Genomic DNA, 22758 nt, shown 5'->3' with positions numbered 1-22758 from the left:
GGATAGTAAGAGCCTCATCTTCAAATACAGCAGCTGCAGTTTCAGAGAAATTATGTTTCTTCTGCTCAGTAAAAATACATTTGTGCTGAATTCTGTTATTTAAACTCTAATGGAATTATTAGGAATATCCATACATTATGAGTAATAGAAAATTAACTAAAAAAAAATCTACAATACTGTCATATAATAGTCACATGCTTTTAGTAGTTTAGAGGGCTAAATCTGATGTAAAATCTGATGTAAATCTGATGTAAGCTGCTTTTTCCTAATATCCATTTTGAATATATAAATAGTCATGTGTAAACACCAAGCACTTAGCTGATATCCTTAATTGAAAGCAACTTATCTGTTTGGCCCTGGTATGAGGTCCTTCAGGCAACATGTAAACATAAATGCAATATGATCGCTAAACACCTTAAAAACTGTTATCAAATTGCTATAATACCTAACCAACCTCTGAAAACCATAAGAAAGATGTGTTTTAGGATGGATCATACCTTTACTTACCCCCTCACACACATAAACATTGAATTAGTTAAATCAACATGTTTCCAGTAATAGATGAAAGAGGAGCAGATAGATTTTTAAAATAATAATAATAAATACATATAATTATTTCATTTTAACCTGATAATAACCCAGTAAGATAAGCACAGTTATCATGTCCATGTCAAAAATGAAGAAACAGATAATTTGTCTCTAGTTAGCAAGAAGTACCACCAGTCCTTAAACTCTGCTCAACTGACTTTGAATTCCAGACCTCTAAAAGCAGCCCAGTTGCTGTTGTTTTGTTTCCTACTTACAATTTCATCTTGCCAAAGACATTGCTTCAATTCTTAAGAAGCACTTAGCATACTAATATGTAATTGCTACCCAGGGACGATAATTTGAGGTTACATGGTTAATAGATGATGTGCACCCTTCATGCGACATTCAATAATAAAATGTTGATGACCCACACACAGGAAAATATGAATTAAAAAACCTTTTCATATCTAGACGTAATAGTAGGAGATGAAACATTAACTCAAAGAGGGGAAAATACCTTTTTCAAGGATCAGGGATCACAGTCTTTAAATTTACACAAAGACAAATGCGGGTACTTAACAAGCATTCCTTAAACTTATGACGATGGTGCTTCAGTAAAAGAATACAGTCCTCCCCTGTGTATTGTTTATGGTGTTAATGTTCTTAATAAGGCCACACCATTTTCTCTATGTTGACAGTAACCTTGGCATTAGAGAAACTAAAGAAAATCGTCATTACAATTAAGTGTGAATTATTTCATCACTTAGGAAGGTCCAAATCATAATGAGTGTGAAGCACAAAGATCTTCAGTCCTGTGAAAAGTGGGTCTGAAAGTTACACACTTAACTCATTACTTTGGTAAGTAGACAGTGATATCAACCTCTCTGAATTCCTCATACTTATTTCATTTGTTCAGTCAGCACTTATCTGCTGGTAATGTGCTTTACATGCAGCATGATGTGAGCTGCTGAGGTTATAAAGGCGATTAAGATTCAGTGCCTATCCTCAAGGTGGCAACTTTTCTTTCTGTGTGAAGAAAACTAAAATGAAATTAAATAATGCACTCAGATACTCAGATATGTCGATAGTAGGGACTCAGTGAGACACAAGATGCAAAAAATTTATATTTTTTTATTTTCTGAAATCAAATCTAACCTGGACTCCAAAACTTTATTTGCCACTGTTGGCAAGAAGGACAACAGCAACCACATTGGCTCCTCTCTCCCTTGCTTTATTTGATCCCAGGAAATGAGCAGATCACCTTGAGCCCTAGAGCATCGTGGTCATTTTTGATGTCATAGTTCACTCTGTGACACTATGCCAATGAAGCCTTTCCCCTCAGAGCTGGGTCCTTACACTTTATTCCCCTTCTTCTGATCTTTGTTGAGACTTCCAGGGAAAAACCAACTTAGTGGCCAGTTTCTACCATTCAAAAATGTCTTACTTTAAGGTGTTACATCCAAGTGAGTTTCCATTCCCTACCTCCCCCCAAAACCTGCAACATTATTTGCTGGTTTCTCTCCTTTCTTCTTTATCAAGAATTACTTTATCATTGGCCCTAGCTGCTCTCTCTTCCTACTGTATAAAAAATCCAATATTTCTCTGTTGGTTGCTTCCTTTAACAATTCAGTGTAATAGTATATAGCAGCACTGAATGACTCATGGAGTCAGGCTCCAGACTCGCAAACTATAAAATGCTTGTTTACCTATTCTAAGACAAAAAAAAAAAAAAGCTCAGTTCAAAGAAATGTAATACCAGTCTACCAGACTCCCCTTCCCCCAAGGATGAAGCCCATTCTTTTACAGACAGTAGAAAATAAATAACAGGGTTGATTTGGTGCATTCACTTTTGAGTTCTCAATATCTCACCCTGTTATACCATAACACAAGTTCTCAAAAAGCATGCAGATGAAGTGCTATCGAAGTCCTTCAATTATGCCATGCTCTTTCATGATTCCATTTCCATATCTGTACATAACATTTTTTCTTCTGGAATGAAAATGCTGAATTTTCAAGGCTCAGTTCATATGTCAACATTTCTATTAATTCCCAGCTTCTCTAGGCAAAGAAATCTCTTACTCTCCTCACTTCTATAGTATTTAAATATCATTACTATAGTATATTTGAGATTATACTGTAGTTATCTGTTTAGTTTCTGTCTCTACCCTAGATTATTATATTTTGATGGACATGCACTATTTCTAGTTCATAACTCTGTTCCCAGTAGCATGCAGTCTCCACTTTGGAACACCTTGGATGACAATAACAGGATGACAAAGAAGGGATGCTAAGACCAAAAATAGCCAATGTCAAGATAGTGGCTGGGCCAATACCCCAAAATATTGACTAATCATTCAAGTAATCCAGTTCAGTAGGGTGGGTTATCTCAATAGGAATCACTGGGCATTAGTTAAACTTGGCATCAGGCTAATGGCAGTATTTAGATCTAAGAGGTTCTCTTGGGTGGAATCTAGGCATCATTTGGTGACATCTAGTGCAGGGACTGATGAATCATGAAGACAGATAGCATTCCAGCCAGGTAAATGGGAGACCAGAATAGGAGAGGAGACAATGAAAGAGCTGAGCCCTGGGGCCAAGAGTTTTTCCTCTGCATTCCTTTAAAATATCAATACTAGTTATCAGTAGTAATAGTAATAGTGAATAGTAGAAATTATTAGTATTATCATCAACAGTAGTAGTAAAGAAAAATATTTCCCAGTGTACCCAGCATACATTTCCTCATAGCTCATTACCCAGAATTAGGTAAATAAAATAATGTGCTCAAATATGTTAACAGTGGGAATGAAGTTCTCAATGACAAACACAGTCCTAAAATACCATATTTCTTAATTTTCCTAAAAAATATCTAACCTGAATTCCAAGACTCCATTTGCCAGTGTTGACAAAAGGTCACTATCAGGGGGACTTCCTAGGGGGTGCAGTGGTTAAGAATCCAGCTGCCAATTCAGGGGACATGGGTTTGATCCCTGCTCCAGGAAGATCTCACATGCCCTGGAGCAACTAAGCCCGTGTGCCAAACTATTGAGCCTGCACTCTAGAGCCCATGAGCCACAACTATTGAGCCCATGTGCTGCAACTACTGAAGCCCACGCGCCTAGAGCCCGTGCTCTGCAACAAGAGAGGCCACTGCAATGAGGAGCCCACGCACCACAATGAAGAGTAGCCCCCTCTCACAACTAGAGAAAGTCCGTGCACAGCAACAAAGACCCAATGCAGCCAATAAATAAATAAATAAAATTAAGTAATTAATTTTAAAAAAATTTTTAATAAAAAAATAATAAAGGTCACTATCAGTCATGTTGGTTCCTTCTCCCTTGCTTTCTTTAGTCCAGGAAGATGGCAGAGCAGCCCAAGCCTTAAGCATGGCACTCATTCCTAGAGTCATCTGATCCCTCCTGGTCAACTGGACTCATTGTCATTGCTCATTGTCAACTGGACTTTCTTGATTGCCTTAAATCAATAATTATACATTCCCTAGGTCTCAGTACATTGTCATACAAATAAAGTAAACATGAAAGAAGTGGAAATGGCTATTGTGTAGGCCACTAAGAGTACCTACCATAATCTGGTTGAAAAAAGGTCCCCCAAAATATCAAGAAGAGAAAGAAATGGGAAGAATGAAAGATAAGCTATAAAAAGAATTGAGAATAGAGATAGAAATGTCAACATAAGTTAATATATGAATTTTACAAGGAAAAATAAATACAGGGAAAGACATTTTAGAAAAAAATAATGACTTAAAATTATCAGAGTTAAAGAAAATGTAAGACCTGTGATTGAAAGAATGTATAATGGCAAACTGGATAAATTAGGACAAACCCACGTCGAGACGTGTTACAGTGAAAATTAAGAACATCGAGTAAAAATAAAAGGTTCCTTGGGTTCTAGAGGGGAAAATCAATCACCCATAAATGAGTTAGAATCAGACTGACATTGAAATTCTCAAGGACATCATTATAGTCAAGAAGAAGTTATAATTTCAAAGTGTTGAAAGAAAAGTACATTATACCAAAATTTAATGTCCAATTAAATATTTTCTCTAAATGTGAGTGTGAAATAAAAATATTATTGGCACAAAGGGCTTCAAAAATTTATCTCACAAAAACCCCTTTGATGTGTTCTCCAGCAAGTAAAGAACTACCCCCAAGAGGATGCTGCAAATACATGGGAACTAAGGGTGAGTAAATAACTTATGGAAATATTTTATTATCTAAAATAGCAATGACCATAAGAAAAAAATCTAAAACAGAAGAAAATATTCCTAACAATCAAGAATTAAAATCCTAGGTGATGTACACATGGAGGGCTTGTTAGTATTTAACCTATTGAAATCAAATTTATGAATATCTATAAGCTTAAAAAACTAATTCAAAAAAAAAGAATTGAGTGTAAGTTTTAATAGGATAAACATTTTTCAAAACAGTAGAAGAAAATTCATTATACTCAGTGAATGTTAAGAAAATAGAAAAAAAAGAACACTTTGAATAAATTGAAAAATACAGAATACATTGTCAGAAGTAAATCCCAGTATAATAGTAATTAAAAGAAATGTAAATGTCTGTTATCACTAACCAAAAGATCCTTTGATGGATTTTTTTTTTTGAGTCAGAAATATTAAACAGGAAAACACATCAAGTCTGAAAGTTGAGGGACAGAAAAAAGTAACTGCACACATATGGGGACCAAGAGAAAGCCAGAATCAAACAAAATAATTTCAAATAAAAATCATCATGAGGAAGAAAAAAGAAATCTTATATATACTTGTTGCATATAATCATTATGAATCTATCTCCATACAACAGTATAGGTGAAAATACTGCGTAATAACTTCCCACAGAACTACAAGGGCATGTGCCTAAATCAACAAATGTAATTAGAGGTTATTAATTGATAACTGCCAAGAAATCCAGCAGACCAAAAAAAGAGCAAATATATTTCTTACAGATTCAAAAAAAGCTCTAAGTAATAACTTTACATCAACAGAGACTATGAATTTGCTTCAAGCAAAATTAGAAAATTTAGAAAAATTAACCTTGTAGAAAGCCACGAAGTCTCAATAAATTCCTAAGAATCAATATTGTACAGCCTTTGTCTATAAAGCAATGCAATTATAAATCAATGATAAGGAGATAGCTGAAATTTTAATGTCTAAAAGAAAATACTTCTCAATAACCCTCTGATTCAACACAGAAAATTATGAAAGTCTTACAGCAGAAAGATAGTAGTAGCACTATATTTCAAATTTTGATCATCCTTATGAAACACATTTAAAGCTATGTTGGGGTTTTAGTTGACCATAAACTCAATATAAACTGACATAGCTGAAAAAAACAAATGTTAAACAAATAGCAAATTAGATTTAACACTTTTTCAGTGCAAGTACAGTATCCAAAAAAAGTTCAGGTATCTTTCTGAATATTGTAATCTGTACTAGATGTTACAATATAAGAAGAACTATCAGGAAAAATAGGGGAAAAAAAAAAGCCCACCAGATGGAAAGATACCTGGGCTCAACATTTTAGTCAGATGGTTGGGAGTTTAGGGCAGTGAAGGAAGTACAAGCACACTGATCCTCAAATATTTCAGGAGTTGCCATCTGCATGGTGGTGGAGCATGTAGATAGATGATCCATGTGACTTAAAAGGGCAAAACTGAGACCAATGTCTGGGAATTTCACTGTGCAGAAATAGAAAAATGATTAAAAAAAAAAAAAGAAGAAGAAGAAATGATATTCCTAACTGTAAGAACTGATTAAAAACAATTGCTCAAAATAGTTAGAAACTTATGACAAAGGATGTTTAAGCAGAGGTGATCTCATGATGCAATACTCCTACAAAGAATGAGTCATTGTAGAACAGGACATCTATGGCCCCTGGGGACTCAAAATGTCTCAAGTTCTCTGTTTTCACAATAAAAATATTGACTCTTTGAGAAGAAAGAAACTCTTTTAATGGTCTGTTTGTGACTGTGTATGCAGAAAAGTGGTGATTTCTACTGAATTTAACACTTTCATGTTTCTGGTAAGTTTTCTTTCAGTTGACAACCTTAATGATGTAAAGTAACTGTGCCCATAATTTTGTTTATTTTTTAGCCCTGATTTACTCCTCTCTAATACAAGTAGGGTGCTAAGTACTTGTGTGTTTTTCTTTCACAATAGTGAAAGACTGTGAGTTCTTGTTTCTATTATCAGTGTTGACTGCTTATTAGGAAATGTTCAGGAGAGGAGGTTTCTGGTTTGCAAAGACAAGGTGAGATGTCTTTTAGTAAACATCTTCAATAATATGAGTTTGAGCAGCCAGGGATGAGGTATCCCTCAGTGAAAAATAGAAGAGAAATTGCAGCATAATGCATATAGAATGGACATAAGAAAGACAATACTTTCATTCATCCGTTAACGTATTTACCCATGTACTGTGTGAATGGCACTATGCACAACGGCGAAGGGCATGACACTGGAGCCTGCCTGTGTGGATCCAACTCCTACCTCTGGCACAGGAGAGGGATGAAACTGCAAGCAAGCTGATTATCTCGTACCTCAGTTCCTTAGTTTGTGAAGGATGATAACAGTAACTACTTCCTAGGTTGATGTGAGGATTAAATGATGATAGATAGAGCAAGAAAGAGACAAGAAGAACAACAGATTACAAGGCACCTACAGATACACGATGCCTAGAACAAAGACTGGCCTATGTGCTAAGTGTTAGCTGTTACCATCAGGTTCTAGGTACTGGGCTAGCTGGTAGGGATACAATATTGGGTAAATGTAAGGTAGTTTAAGATAAAATCATACAGAGTATGATAGAGCAGATTATGGAATTTTACTTAATCCTAAAAATACAGGGGAGCTGTTAAAAGCTTTGAAACAGGCAGGCTAAATGGTCACCTTTGCTTGTTCTAAAGGTTATTCTGACTGCAGTGAGGAGAACGGATTGATCAGGGAAGGGGATGAGTGGACACAGAGAGACAAATGAAATGTTATTAAATGCCAAAATCAGTTGCAAAGGAAGGCTGAAATTTTCTAATTTTCTTTTCTGAAAACATGGTGTGTGTGTGTGTATGTGTGTGTGTATTGTGACTAAATTATCTGCGGGCTCAACTCTGCATTTGGAGCTGGAGTAAATAACCCTCTGAACTTTGTGAAGTTTCTAAGCTTCTCTAAGACTTAATTTCCTCTTTTTGTAAAATGTGGATTACAGTATTTTCTTGAGAACTAAATAAAAAAGTGAATGCAAAAAAATTTTAATCTTAGACCGCAATATAAATATTCTAGCTGTCATAATTACGTGGGGGACGTGGAAGGGGAAACTAAATCTCAAGGTCTCATCTAGGATGTTTATTTTACCAAAGGAGAGGCATAAAGATGGAAATGTGATTTCACGAGGCAAGAAGTCGTGTGATTAATATCTGTTCTTACAAACCAAGTTTTTCTTCTAAGAATGTCCTTCATCTGACCAACCGCTCCTTTGCATCTAGCTCACTCCCTCATGACTCTAATTCTTATAATTTTTTACCCCTTTGGGACATGAATCCAAACTTTTTTTAGTTTTTCCTCACTACCTTCACGTCCTCACATCCCTCTTTAACCCAGCTTAAATTCCATGGTTAATCAACATGATCATTCCCACGCACCACCTCCCCACCATTTCATCACAGGGCCCTGGAAAAATCCCAAACATAGTTAAATTAACCATCCACATATACGTCTCTTGCCCCACAAGCTGAATATACAAACAGCAAAACCACACTAACTGGGCTTTTTTATAATCATGACTGCTAACTACAGCCTATCCCACTTCCCCTGGTCTAGTCCCCTACCCATTCTTCTAGACTACTGTCTCCTGGTTGAGCCTCTATTTTCCAAATTCCAACTTTTCCTCCTTTGTTCCTTATCCTCAGCTTCTGCCCATTTCACTGAGGAAAGGAAAACTCAGAAGGTAACTTTCACAGACTCTGCAACCCTATCTCCCATTAACACATACCTGTACCCATACTTTCGACCTTCCTTCTTGTCGCTACGGAGAGAAACTCTGTTCAAATTAAAGCTGGTCTCTCCGTTCAGGCACTGGATCCCAATCCCGCTGGCTACTCCAAGACATTGCACACTGCTTCTTCTTCGTCCTCTCTCCTCATAATTTTTCCTCACTCTGCTAGATCACTACTTATCAGCATTCAGGCATTCTAAAATCTCCCAACTGCACCTTATCCTCCAGATTCCATCCTGTTTCTCTGCTCCCCTACATTGCGGACATTGTGCTGGGAATTTGCCTCTCTCTCCCCGTCATTCCTATACATTCTCTCTCTCCCTCTCTCTCTCTTCCCTCTTCCTCTCTCTCTCAAGCACACACACATCAATTTTTCCCATCAGTGTACAAACATCCTATTATTTCTTCCACTGTTAAAACAAAAAAGGAAAATCCTATAACCCCACAATCCTTCCAGTCAATGTTCTATTTCATTCTTTCTCCTGGGAGAAAACTCTCAGGACTGGTATTTGATATAATATTTCCAATTTCTCTCTTCCTTGTTTTCCTTAGAATCCTTAGGCTTCTGCACCCATCACTTCAACTAAAATTTTCTTATCCAGCTCACCAGTGATCTTCATTTTGCTAAATCCAATAATCCATTCTCATATTAACCATAACAGCAGCATTTTATAATTTTCTATTTAATAATCTCCCCAATGTGGAAAGTTTGGATTCAGTCTTTGTTTGGGTCCTCTTCTCTTATGGTCACCTTGTCATTCTGACCACCTGCATGAAACAACCATCTCTTTCCAACACACACACACACACACACACACACATACACACACACACACACAGAAGCACATGAATCCATACACACGTGCATACACAGACTTGTAAGGGAGATCCTATCTTCTTTATCCTACTTGATTTTTTTCTCATAGCACATATCACCATTTGACAGACTATGTGTTTACTTGTTTGTTTATATTTCATATCCCACCATTAGAATGTAAGTCCCACAAGGACAAAACTTTTATTCCTCATTAAATCCCCAGTGCCTACAACAGTGTTTGACACTTAGGAGGTATTCAACAAGTTTAATTTGAATGAATGAATGAATAAATGAGTGAAATCAATACTTAAATTTAGGAAATTTTTGAGAAGATAAAAATACTTGTTTCTCGAGTGATGACAAATCAAAGATGTTAACAAGCCATGGCCAGTATTCCACACACGTATTTACTCATTTGTAGTATTTATAACTTGCCTGTTTCCAAAAAGTGATTTGAGGTAGCTGACATGTTTATAGTACTGCTACTTATAAACTGAGTACAGAGTATTCTGTATCTTATGAAGGAAAAAAAATGCTAATTCCTTTCATAAAATATGAGTAAACCTTCCAAAAAGGGGGAGAAGGAACAGACTAATAAGGCTTTCTTCAAACAATAATTGACCAGTCATTTGTTTGATTTATTTCATATATTTAAAAAACATCCAACTGGGCAGTGCTAAAATTGGGGGATATTTGAGTTCATAGAAACTGAGAAGATTTTTTAATTTCAAGCGTGAAGACATCAAACGAGCCTTTACTCTCCTCTTTGATATACCTAGGTTTGTTTCCTGTTTTACTGGCTCAAAAGACAATTCCACATATACCAAATACAGCATTGAAATTTGCGTATTATAAAAAAGTCTTTTTAAAATCGTTACTGTTATCACTTTGGCATGAAAACAGAAGTTTTCCCTAATTCTAAAATGTTTAAGTTAGTCAAGACATTAAATATCTCTACCTACAATTATTTGCCTAAAATAAGCTTTTACCCTCTAAAATAATTTCTGGTGAGACAGTAATTTTCATGATGAGATTGGCTAGCCTCTGGAACAAGCTTTCCATAGAAGTGGAGAAGGCTTTGAGGTGATTAAAATAAAACCATACAAAACAGTGGAAAATGTACTATAGTATGAGGAAAAATGCTGCCCAGATCCCGGGAGGCTGCAGCCCAGAGCTGAATAGGCCTTTTCAGTCTCCAGCCATTATGATTCTAGGTAACTATTCTGAGAAGAGATGAAAGCAGTGGTTTTTCTATCCATGTTGAGTTCCTATTAGCCCCTTGAGGAAATAGGGGTTTTGCAGAAAGTGTGAGTTCTCTAAGTGTTACTGAAATGACCTTGTTTAATTTCCTAATAAAATGGGCAATCTAATAATAGCTACATCTTCTAATATTAACAAAGCTGTAAAGTTACACAAGTTAGAATAATTTTCGTTTGCTTGGACAGCAAAATTTTTCAATGTCCTTGTCTCTCTTTTCGCAATGTGCCACCCCTTTTATAGCCTATATTTGCTCTTTAATATTTGATTTCACATTTGATTTTAAGCATCCTGCTACAGAGCTGCAGTGTGAAGTTGAAAGATTCAAAAGGGAGAGAGGACACAGCTGCCACCCTACCATGAGTGAGTCCACTGAACTGTAAATCTACCCTGCATTTAATTACTCAACTAGACGGAGCAAGGATAAGGTCTCCGGAGTGCTGTACTATCATGAGTGATTGGGTCCGCTTGCAGTAATAAGCTTTTCTACAGCTAAGCCAAAAGGTTAAAAGTATACATAGAACATCAAGGCAAGCATTGTTTTTAAATAGTTTCAAAACCAAAAGATTAACAGAAACTTCTTTTGAATGAATGCCTTGGTTTCAAAACCTTAAGTTGAAGTAGGAGACTTTTGTGGAAAGAATTGTGTTTCCTCAAGCAAATCTACAAGTATTTGGGTCAGTAATGGGGTTGGAAAGCCCTCCCCATGCCAACTTCTACCACATCCACAGTACCGTTAGTTGGTGTTTCTATAATGAATAGCAGAGATGATTGCACTTGTGAGATGAATCAGCAATTCCCAATTAGAGCAGCAAAATAAAACTGTTTTCTTTCTGAATCACCATGGAAGGCAAATGGAAAAGTGACAAATGGACTTTGTTCTCCATCATTGATGGGAGGGGAATTCATGTTGGGAGCCAAATTTCCAAAGTAAGGCATACCGGGCTTGCCAGCAAAACTGTTCACATCCCCACAGAGACCACAAAACCCTGCAGCTGTAATTTCAGAAACACACATGTGTATAAATCAAGTAATTGCACACCTAACTATGCACTTGAGCCTGTGTGCCTGGGTTTTTTTTTTGCAGGTGCCCAGGGCACTTGTGCTATTTGGTTTTGAAAACAAGGTTTAGTTTAATTGACAGGATATTATCAAATTCAAGCTGACTTGTATGGACAAATCTCAAAATATGAGGGTGGCATACAAAATCAAGCAGCACATGTGAATGTTCCGTATGTGCGATCTGCAAGGTCCCTGCAGCTGACTGAATTCTAAACAACAGAACGGGACAAAATTAAAATGTCAAATTAGCTCTAATCCAAGAAAGTATGTTTCTAGGGCCTTCAATGAAGCAACATCGTTTTGGAACGTACTTGCCATTTACAGAAAGAGACAAAGTAAGAGAAAGACAGTGAGACAGAGAGCATTGAGCAAGTGTTATTTTGCTTTATACAATGATGTTTTTAAAAGGGATAAGGGGGTGCTTCGGGTCTACTGGCCAGCAGAACAAGCAGACCCATGTTTCCATGTTCCAGTTAGCTGGAGCCCCAGCAGACAACCAAGAAGTAGGCTGCTGGCTGCCCAGGAACGAGGCACCCCCCGCAACATGGAATCTGCCTGCAGGCTAAGCTTGTGCTCTAATTTTTCCAGGAGAAATTCAGGTCTGTGGGACTTCAGAACAGGTGTAGTTACTACTAGTCCTCTACAACTGCTTTACATGCTCCAGTAAAATAAGATCAATGTGGAACGACTACATCCACAAATTCTGCTGCCAGTGAACACGACACATTTCTACAATTTTCACCCTGAGAGAAAGAAAAACCTGGCATTTATTTCACAAAGATATTTAAACCACCACCCTCTCACCTACCCCTATCCTCCAAGAAGTTTATAGATTTGGGGGTTTTTTTAAGTACACAATACACATACATGGGTATGTAATACACACACACACACACACACACACACACACACACACGCACATTGTAAACCAGCAAATTCCTAACAGAATGATGCCAAAATTCACTAGAAAATGATAAGATGCTGCAAGTAGTGTCTCCCATAGCTTATTTTATTTCTAAAGCACCTACTGTTAATATTGCCACACGCAACAGGGAATTAACTGAGGTTCTAAATGGACTATGAGATATTCAACCTCAGCATTCTTTGCAGCTGGTTCATATTTTACTATTTAAAAATAAAGAAATGGAATCACAGGGCCCTTCCAAGTATAAAAGGTAATATGGTCACTATAGGTAAAATCCATCTTTTGATAAAATGTCCCGTAAGGATGATCTTTCTTAAGACAAAGTCAGTAGTCAGCCAGAGGAAGGAAAAGAGAACTCTCTGCAAGATTTTGTCCTAAAAATGTGTGCAAAGTCCCACTGGTCCATTTGGGCAAAATTTCCAGTAAGCCTTGTTTTCACACAGTGATTATCAAAGAAAGCCCTTATATTTGCATTTAACATTAGCCAAAACTAACATTTCAATGTGACAGCAACAAAATGTAATCCTACTTTTTTTAAATGACTTACAGATTTGTTTTATTGAAAACTTCAACCAAAGGCCTGGTTTTGAGACTTTTGGAGCTTTTTTGCTTTGTTATCGGGGAGCTTGAAAATGTATAAGGTGTTTATGGCCTATTAAAGAACCATTAGCCACAAAAATAATCTGCCTGTAAAAACGATGAGGAAAGGTGAAAGGTACAGTGTGTAAAGTACAATCTGATCACTATACAAAGGCCTAGTAGGAAAGCTATTGATTTCGTTTCCATCAAACAAACATTTAATTTCAGATGGACTAATAGGTTAAAAAATAAACTTGAATCTAATATGAAGGAAAGAGAGGAAGCAATACAAGAAAAAGAATGTCAACAACCTTCCACACATTTGGAATTATGTCTATGTGTATTGTGAGGGAGGCATATGGAATTATTATCAATAACAGACCCAGGGAATACCTGTAGGTTGGGCTATTCACTGTTCAAACACAAAATAATTCCCAAAGTAACAATTCTCACTTTGGGGTATAAAATTTGCTGTATTATAAATATTTGAGGAATATAAACAAGTCTCTTGGCACAAGTTTTTTTGCAGAGTAATAATTATGGTTAATTGTTAATAATTGTATTATATATCATAATAAAACTATATTGTTATATAACTATTATAAATTAGTTTAATAATAATCATATATTATAGATTTAAAACTTCAAACTGGCTTACATTTTAAGAATATATTAGCGTATAAACAAAGTTACTCCTATAATAATGTTATTTTATTTAATTTGTATTCCCAGAAACTTTCTCATGAGAATCTTGGGGAAACCATGAATATTTCACTTACGTTACGTATATGTTAAACGTTTTTGTGGCAAGGAAACAGGTAAGAACTAGTTCCCAAAAGGAAGCTTATGATATTACTTTAATTACTTTAAAGGGCAAAAGAATCAATGAGTAGACCTAATAAAATATTGATACAGTCTGTACAATATAATTGAAAGTTGACTGAAAATGCTTGTGTGCTGAATTGGACACATGGAGATAAAATAGAGGCACATTTTAAATTCCCCTAATGTCGCTGCATTCCATGTCTACTAAAATAGCCTATTACTGTCTTATCAATTTTATGTATTAAGATACTTCTTTAAAAGACATGAATTTCCCCTTCACCCCCCGCCCCCTCCCATACCTCGAGTTCTCCAGTCCATTCCCTGTATCTGCTTTCCTGTTCTTGTCACTGAGTGAAGGGGAAACTGAGAAGAAGCGGGAGAGTAGTACAGACATATATATACTACCAACTGTAAAATAGTCAGTGGGAAGTTGTTGTATAACAAAGGGAGTCCAACTCGAGGATGGAAGATGCCTTAGAGGACTGGGGCAGGGAGGGTGGGGGGGAATCGAGGTGGGGGCGTCAAGGAAGGGAGGGAATATGGGGATATGTGTATAAAAACAGTTGATTGAACCTGGTGTACCCCCCAAAAAAATAAAATAAAATAATAAAAAAAAAAAAAAAAAAAAAACACATCTTTGGGGGGAATTTACAGAAGAAATAAGATGAGCTGGAGGAACTTACAGCATTAGTTGAAGATGAAAGGATTATTATAAGTAAAGCTTTAGGAAAGCTAGGTTAGAAATGTAACTTTGCTTTAGATGATAATTGGGATAAAATCATATTTAATATAATTAGGCTAATGACCAAAAAAAAAAAAAAAAAAAAAAGACATGAATTTTTTTTTTAAATAGAGCTAACCCTATAACTCTTAAGCTTTTTCCTGCAAATAATTCACAGGAGTTTCCTAAATTCCCTTAAAGAACACATAAAATTATTATGTACCAGAAAATGGCCCCTAGGGAAAAGAAAGAACTCATGAATGCCCCATACAGGGTGATAAGTTCAGAGACAAGCTTCCAAATCTCACTATTATTGGTTTGCTTTACTCTTATTATCCATTTTATTGTCTAGGCCAGTTCTCCAAGTAAGTTCTGGGAACCGCTCTCAACATTAAATTGCAACTTATTAGAAATGTAAATTCTTGTGGGGGCCCAGTAATCTGTGTTTTAACCAGCCCTCCAAGTGATGTGGATACATGCTAGTTTGAAACCACTGATCTAAGCCACATATTAAATCATACTATTTTAAAACGTTGAACAAGAGAGGCAAGAAATAACACTGCCTCAATACTATTTCGTCTGTATTATTATAAGAAGTTATCCCACTTATGTGTCCCCCAAAGCACAATCCTGAAAAATCCCACCACAGTTTGACAATCTCTGACATACACTGTATATAAAATGTAATGTGCAGAAAAGAAGCCCGTGGCCCCACGGTCAGTTTACAGCTATGTGCTGATTCTCAGCCAGTCTTTGGGAAAACACACTCTCTCCAGCAATCTCTCACCACAGAAATCCAAACCACCCATGTCAACCCCTCTCCTCACTTCCTTCCAGTTTCAGGAGAATTTGCTCTATTATTCAAATAGGTTTTGAAATCAACAAGAACCAGGATGATCAATAATAGAATCAATATCATTCTGATGCTTTGGGATGTGTTTAAGTATGAGAGCTACTCACTGAGTAATTTCTTAATCATTCATGTGGCCACTCAGCGCTGCTAATACAGATAATTCATTTAACTTTTATTAAACAACTGCTTTGCTCAAAACTGTGTTTAATATTTTGTGGAACTGAAGAAGAAAAGAAAGAGGGAAATATCAACATGGAACAAGACATTCTCCTCTGGTAACTTAAATTCTAGTTTAGAAGTAAATGGGTAAATGCACTGTAGTATAATCACATATTATACTAAGGCAATGGGAATAAATTAACTTCAGCTACATACAGCAACAGGAATAAATCTCATTCACATAAAGCTGAACGCAAGAACCCAGAAACAAAAGAGTACATACTGTGTGATTCTGTTTATATAAAGCTCAAGAGCAGCAAATTATGTTACAGTTTTAGAGGTTAAGATCACGGTTACACTTGGGAGGAGAGAGGTGAAGTTTGTGGGGATGGGTAGTAATTGCAAGAAGGCACAAAAGAATTCCTGGCGTTTGGTAATACTGTATTCCTAGATCATGTTAAATGTGTGTTTACTCTGTGAAAAGTCACTGAGGGATACAACCAGGATTTGTACACTTCTCTGTATGCAGTTTATACATCAGATGAAGATGTATGTTTAAAAACACTCATATGCTTGTACATCAAATCAGATAAATGCTAATGTTCCTAATATAGAAGAACTGCAAAATATTATATTAACAAACCAAGACCACCCAAATGAGAACAAGCAAAGCTTATTCAGAGCCTGCTTCAGTAAGGGAGTCAGCCACCATCATTTGTGTTCTGGCAGAGACTCAAGACCTGCAGGAGTGGGAAAGCTTTATTATAGTGGAAAAAAGAGGGAAGGCTTCTGGTATGCCCAGACTTGAAGGCTGTTGAAAGGGGAAGCTGTAAGTAGGCTAACTAGATGTGGGTATCCTTTGTGATTGGTTAGGAGTACATTTTTGGCTTTCTCAATTTGGTTCTATACTGGAAGCAGAGGCAAAAATTAGGGAAGCTGTCAGTTATTAATCAAGTCCTGGCTATTTGCGGCTGATTGTTTCAGGGATTATTGTTTGGCTTCCTGGACTGATTGCTGCAGGTAGTGAATGAGACTTCAGTACCTGAGGAAACAGGGAGTCTCATACTTTGATGGTGGGGTTTGGAATAACCTCTGTGGAAGACAATCCAATAATATCTATCAAAATCACAAATGCACAGACCCTTTAAGCCAGAAGATCAATATCTAGGATTTTTATTCTACAGATGCTCTCACACATGTGTGAAATGACATAATGTTATTAATTGCAGTTGTTTACTTAATAAAGCAAAAGATTGGAAACTATCTAAATGTCCATCTAAAGGAATACCAATTAAACATGGTAAATTATAATACAGCCATAGAGTGGAATACTATATAAGAAAAGATGAGAAGGCATTTTATCTGCTGATATAGAATAATCTCCAAAATACTCCAAGTGAAAAACACAAGAGTATGTAAAATAGTGGGAAAGTAAAGAATAAATATATGGACATATATATATATATATATATATACATATATACTTATGTGTGTACACATATTGCTTGTATATGCGTGAAATACACGCAATATATTTCCATGGTTATGCAAAATCTTATATGTACATAAGAAATTAATAACATGAACCACATTTAGTAGGAGACTCTGAATGGCCATGAGAGAGTGATTGTTCACTAAATGCATTTCTTTACTTTTTAATTTTTGAATCATTGAATTTATAAGCAATTATTTTTAAAATCTAAATTTAAATCTTAAAGTTTCAAATGATAAATTAAGAGAAAATATTACTAACACATAAGACAGAATCTCCATACACAATAAACAGAACTCCTATGTATCAATAAGAAAAAGACACAAGAAGCAAAAACAAAAATAAGAATAAAATATGATAGAAAATATTACAGAAGTTGAAATTTAAATCACCAATAAACACATAAACAAACATATATAAACATGCTCAACTTTATAATAGTTAAAATGTAACAGATTTAAGATGTAACAGATTTTTATTATATTATTGGTATATTAGATTAGATTAGATCAGATCAGATCAGATCATATTACATTAGCAAAAGCTGTAAAAAACAACATCCAGTGTTGTAAAGATTAAAGAAACACAGGCAGAGAAAAGATGGCGGCGAAGTAGAGAGACGTGGAGTGCATCCCTCTCCACAGATGCATTGGGAATGCACGGAAGGACGCAGTCATTCCCACAGAGAACCAGCTGAACACCAGCAGACGGCCTCGGACACCAGAAAGGACTGCGGGGAGCCTGACATAGCCGGTAGGGAGGCATCTACAAGGCTCAAAGAGGGTGAAGCGGCGGAGCTGTGGCAGACGGGAGGGAGTGAGAAACATACGGAGGGTCCGCAGCGCAGCTCAGCGTTCCCGGACCGAGACATCGATCTGCGGCTGAACGGAGAGTCCAGGAGCGGGAGCGTGGGAACCGGAGAGCTGGTTCAGGGTGAGAAACATTGTTGCCGGTAGGGTGACGGACCGAGAGGACAGGAGGGAGGAGGTCTGCAGAGAGGAGTGCCCGTCCCTGAGAGCTGCCCGGCCATGATGGCGGCTGGAGGCTGCAGGCTCACGGGCAGGGGGGAGGAGCTGCGTGCATAGCCTCTCTCTCTCTTTCGGCGCCTCTGCAACAGGCAGTGGGGAGACACCCGTGGGCCACCTAAGGAGCTCAGGGATAACAAGCACCCTCAGGCGCTCGGGCGGGGCTAGATTAAAACCCCTTGCAACGCCAGCAGCAGGGAGGCTGCCGAGAGAGAAAAAAAAAAACAACAACAGCAACAACAACAAAAAAACCCCACAGAGGCCCAACTCTAAGACTTTCTGTTTACACCTGAGCCACCGGCGTCCCTCTGCATCAGGCACCTCCAAGCCCGACTGAAACAACAGTGCACCACTGCTCACTCACTCCCAGGAGAAGGAGCCACTATTGTACCCTCTCCCTCCCCACACACCAACGCTTACAGACGAACAATAAAGGAACCTCTGCTGGTCACAGAATAACGCAAAAAAAACCCAAGGCAAGGAGAAGGACACTTACAGCTGAGACGCTAAGGAAACAGAAATAGTAGTATCAATACCTATTGAACTGGTGCATTCTGGGATCAGTTCTGGATTTTTTTTTTTCTTTTTCTTTTTCTCTCTCCCTCTTTTTTGTTTTTTTTTTTCTTTATTAAATACGATCTTAGCCCTAAGGGATCTACAAGTTTTACAACATAATTTTTTAATGATTTTTTTTATTCTTTTTTTTTTTTTTTTGCCTTTTTTGTATACTTTTATATCTAGCTAAGTTTTTGGTAGTACGGACAATATATCTCTCATACTTTCCTTTCATCCCTATTTTTTATACATTTCTATTCCTTTCTTTTTCTTTGCATATTTCCAACCACATTACGCTCTTCTGTTCCCCTTTCTTCCAGCCATTTTAAGTTTATTTTATCTTAACATACTTATAAGCAACACTATCGGTCTGCTCAGACTCCTTGCTCTATTCTGCAGATGAAGCACTGCCTTGGTATTTAATATTAGCCTTTTGTCTTTATCTTAGTTCTTAGTACAATTGTCTAATTACATTCTGAGAATCTCCATTCTCTCTGGTGGTACTCCAGCTCTTTTCTATATTTGATCCTAGCTTACAAAATCTCCCTGGATTAATGTTTGTATCTGTAAGGTGTTATTTGTTTGTTTGTTTGCTTTTGCTTTTGTCTCTGATTTGTTCTGTTTCAGTTGTCAATTTCTGTTGGGTTTCTCTTTGAATATCTGATAGCACGCTGGGGTTCTGTCAGGTCTTTCTAGAGCCTTATGTCCTAACGGATTCAGTAATTGTGTGTCTTATACATGTATGTGTTTCCTAGACTTAATATTTGTTTAATCCAATACTTGGACATTAGTCTGAGGCTTGGACAGTCTTCTATAAACACCTCTATCGCCAAGACAAGCAACCCCAAAAGTTTGGACAACCATGAGGAAACAAAGAAACACCATGCAGGCAAAGGAGCAGGAAAAAAACCCACAAGACCAAATAAATGAGGAGGAAATAGGAAAAATGCCTGAAAAAGAATTTAGAGTCATGATAGTAAAAATGATACAAAATCTCGATAACAAAATAGAGAAAGTACAAGAACCAGTTCATAAGAACTCAGAAAAACAAACAGCAATGGATAACAAAATAAGTGAAATTAAAAATACTCTAGATGCTATAACCAGCAGAATGACTGAGGCAGAAGAATGAATAAGTGAGTTGGAAGATAGAATGGGGGAAATAAACGCCACAAAGCAGGAAAAAGAAAAAAGAATAAAAAGATTAGAAGACAGTCTCAGAGACCTCAGTGACAACATTAAGCGTACCAACATTCGAATTATAGGCATCCCAGAAGAAGAAGAAAACAAGAAAGGGTCTGAGAAAATATTTGAAGAGGTTATAGTGGAAAACTTCCCCAACATGGGAAAGGAAATAATTCACCAAGTCCAAGAAGCACAGAGAGTCCCATACAGAATAAACACAAGAAGAAATACACCAAGACACATATTAATCAAACTAACGACAATTCAACACAAAGAAAAAATATTAAAAGCAGCAAGAGAAAAGCAACAAACAACATATAAGGGAAAACCCATCAGGATAACAGCTGACCTTTCTACAGAAACTCTGCAGGCCAGAAGGGAATGGCAGGATATACTGAAAGTCCTGAAAGACAGAAACCTACAGCCAAGAATACTCTACCCAGCAAGAATCTCATTCAGATTTGAGGGAGAAATCAAAAGCTTTCCAGACAAACAAAAGGTAAGAGAATTCAGCACCACCAAACCAGCCTTACAACAAGTGCTAAAGGAACTTCTCTAAGTAGGAAACACAAGAAAAGGAAAACACCTACAAATACAAACCCAAAACAATTCAGAAAATGGTAATTGGAACACACATGTCAATAATCACTTTAAATGTAAATGGATTAAATGCTCCAACCAAAAGACACAGACTGGCTGAATGCATACAAAAACAAGACCCTTCTGTATGCTGCCTACAAGAAACCCACTTCAGACCAAGGGATACATATAGACTGAAAGTAAAGGGATGGAAAAAGATATTCCATGCAAATGGAAGTCAAAAGAAAGCTGGAGTAGCAATACTCATATCAGACAAATTAGACTTGAAAGTAAAGACTATTACAAGAGATAAGGAAGGACACTACATAATGATCAAGGGATCCATTCAAGAAGAACATATCACAATGGTAAATATCTATGCCCCCAATATAGGAGCACCTCAATACATAAGGCAAATGCTAACAGCTATAAAAGGGGACATCGACAGTAACACAATAATAGTAGGAGACTTGAACACCCCACTTACATCAATGGACAGATCATCCAAACAGAAAATAAACAAAGACACACAAGCTTTAAATGACACATTAGACCATCTCGACTTAATTGATATTTATAGGACATTCCATCCAAAAATGACAGACTACACTTTCTTCTCAAGTGCACACGGAACATTTTCCAGGATAGATCACATCTTGGGTCACAAATCAAACCTCAGCAAATTCAAGAAAATTGAAATCATATCAAGCATCTTCTCAGACCACAACGCCATGAGACTAGATATCAATTACAGGAAAAAAAACTGCAAAAAATACAAACACATGGAGGCTAAACAATTCACTCCTAAACAACCAAGGAATCACTACAGAAATCAAAGAGGAAATCAAAAAATATCTAGAAACAAATGACAACGAAAACACAACAACCCAAAACCTATGGGACGCAGCAAAAGCAGTTCTAAGAGGGAAGTTTATAGCAATACAGTCCTACCTTAAGAAACAAGAAAATGATCGAATAAACAACCTAACCTTACACCTCAAACAACTAGAGAAAGAAGAACAAAGAAACCCCAAAGTGAGCAGAAGGAAAGAAATCATAAAGATCAGAGCAGAAATAAATGAAAAAGAAAGGAAAGAAACCATAAGAAAAATAAATGAAACTAAAAGCTGGTTCTTTGAGAAGATTAACAAAATTGATAAACCATTAGCCAGACTCATCAAGAAAAAAAGGGAGAAGATGCAAATCAACAGAATTAGAAATGAAAAAGGAGAAGTAACAACGGACACGTCAGAAATACAAAAGATCATGAGAGACTACTACAAGCAACTATATGCCAATCAATTGGATAACCTCAAAGAAATGGATAAATTTTTAGAAAAATACAATCTTCCAAGACTGAACCAGGAAGAAATAGAAACCATGAACAGACCAATCACAAGTACAGAAATTGAGACAGTGATTAAAAATCTCCCAACACACAAAAGCCCAGGACCAGATGGATTCACAGGCGAATTCTATCAAACATTTCGAGAAGAGTTAACACCTATCCTTCTCAAACTCTTCCAAAATATTGCAGAAGGCGGAACACTCCCAAACTCATTCTACGAGGCTACCATCACCCTGATACCAAAACCAGGCAAAGATGTCACAAAAAAAGAAAACTACAGACCAATATCACTGATGAATATAGATGCAAAAATCCTCAACAAAATACTAGCTAACAGACTCCAACAGCACATTAAAAACATCATACACCATGATCAAGTGGGGTTTCTCCCTGAGATGCAAGGATTCTTCAATATATACAAATCAATCAATGTGATACATCATATCAACAAATTGAAGGCTAAAAACCATATGATCATCTCAATAGATGCAGAAAAAGCTTTTGACAAAGTTCAACATCCATTTATGACAAAAGCTCTCCAGAAAATGGGCATAGAAGGAAATTACCTCAACATAATAAAAGCCATATATGAGAAACCAAAAGCCAACATCGTTCTCAATGGGGAAAAACTGGAAGAATTCCCTCTAAGAACAGGAACAAGACAAGGGTGTCCACTCTCACCACTATTATTCAACATAGTTTTGGAAGTGTTAGCCACAGCAATCTGAGAAGAAAAAGAAATAAAAGGAATCCACATTGGAAAAGAAGAAGTAAAATTGTCACTCTTTGCAGATGACATGATATTATATATAGAAAACCCTAAAGACTCTACCAGAAAACTGCTA

Source organism: Hippopotamus amphibius, chromosome 1 (assembly GCF_030028045.1).
Source record: "Hippopotamus amphibius kiboko isolate mHipAmp2 chromosome 1, mHipAmp2.hap2, whole genome shotgun sequence".
NCBI classification, from domain to species: Eukaryota; Metazoa; Chordata; class Mammalia; order Artiodactyla; family Hippopotamidae; genus Hippopotamus; species Hippopotamus amphibius.
This window is presented reverse-complemented; position numbering follows the sequence as displayed.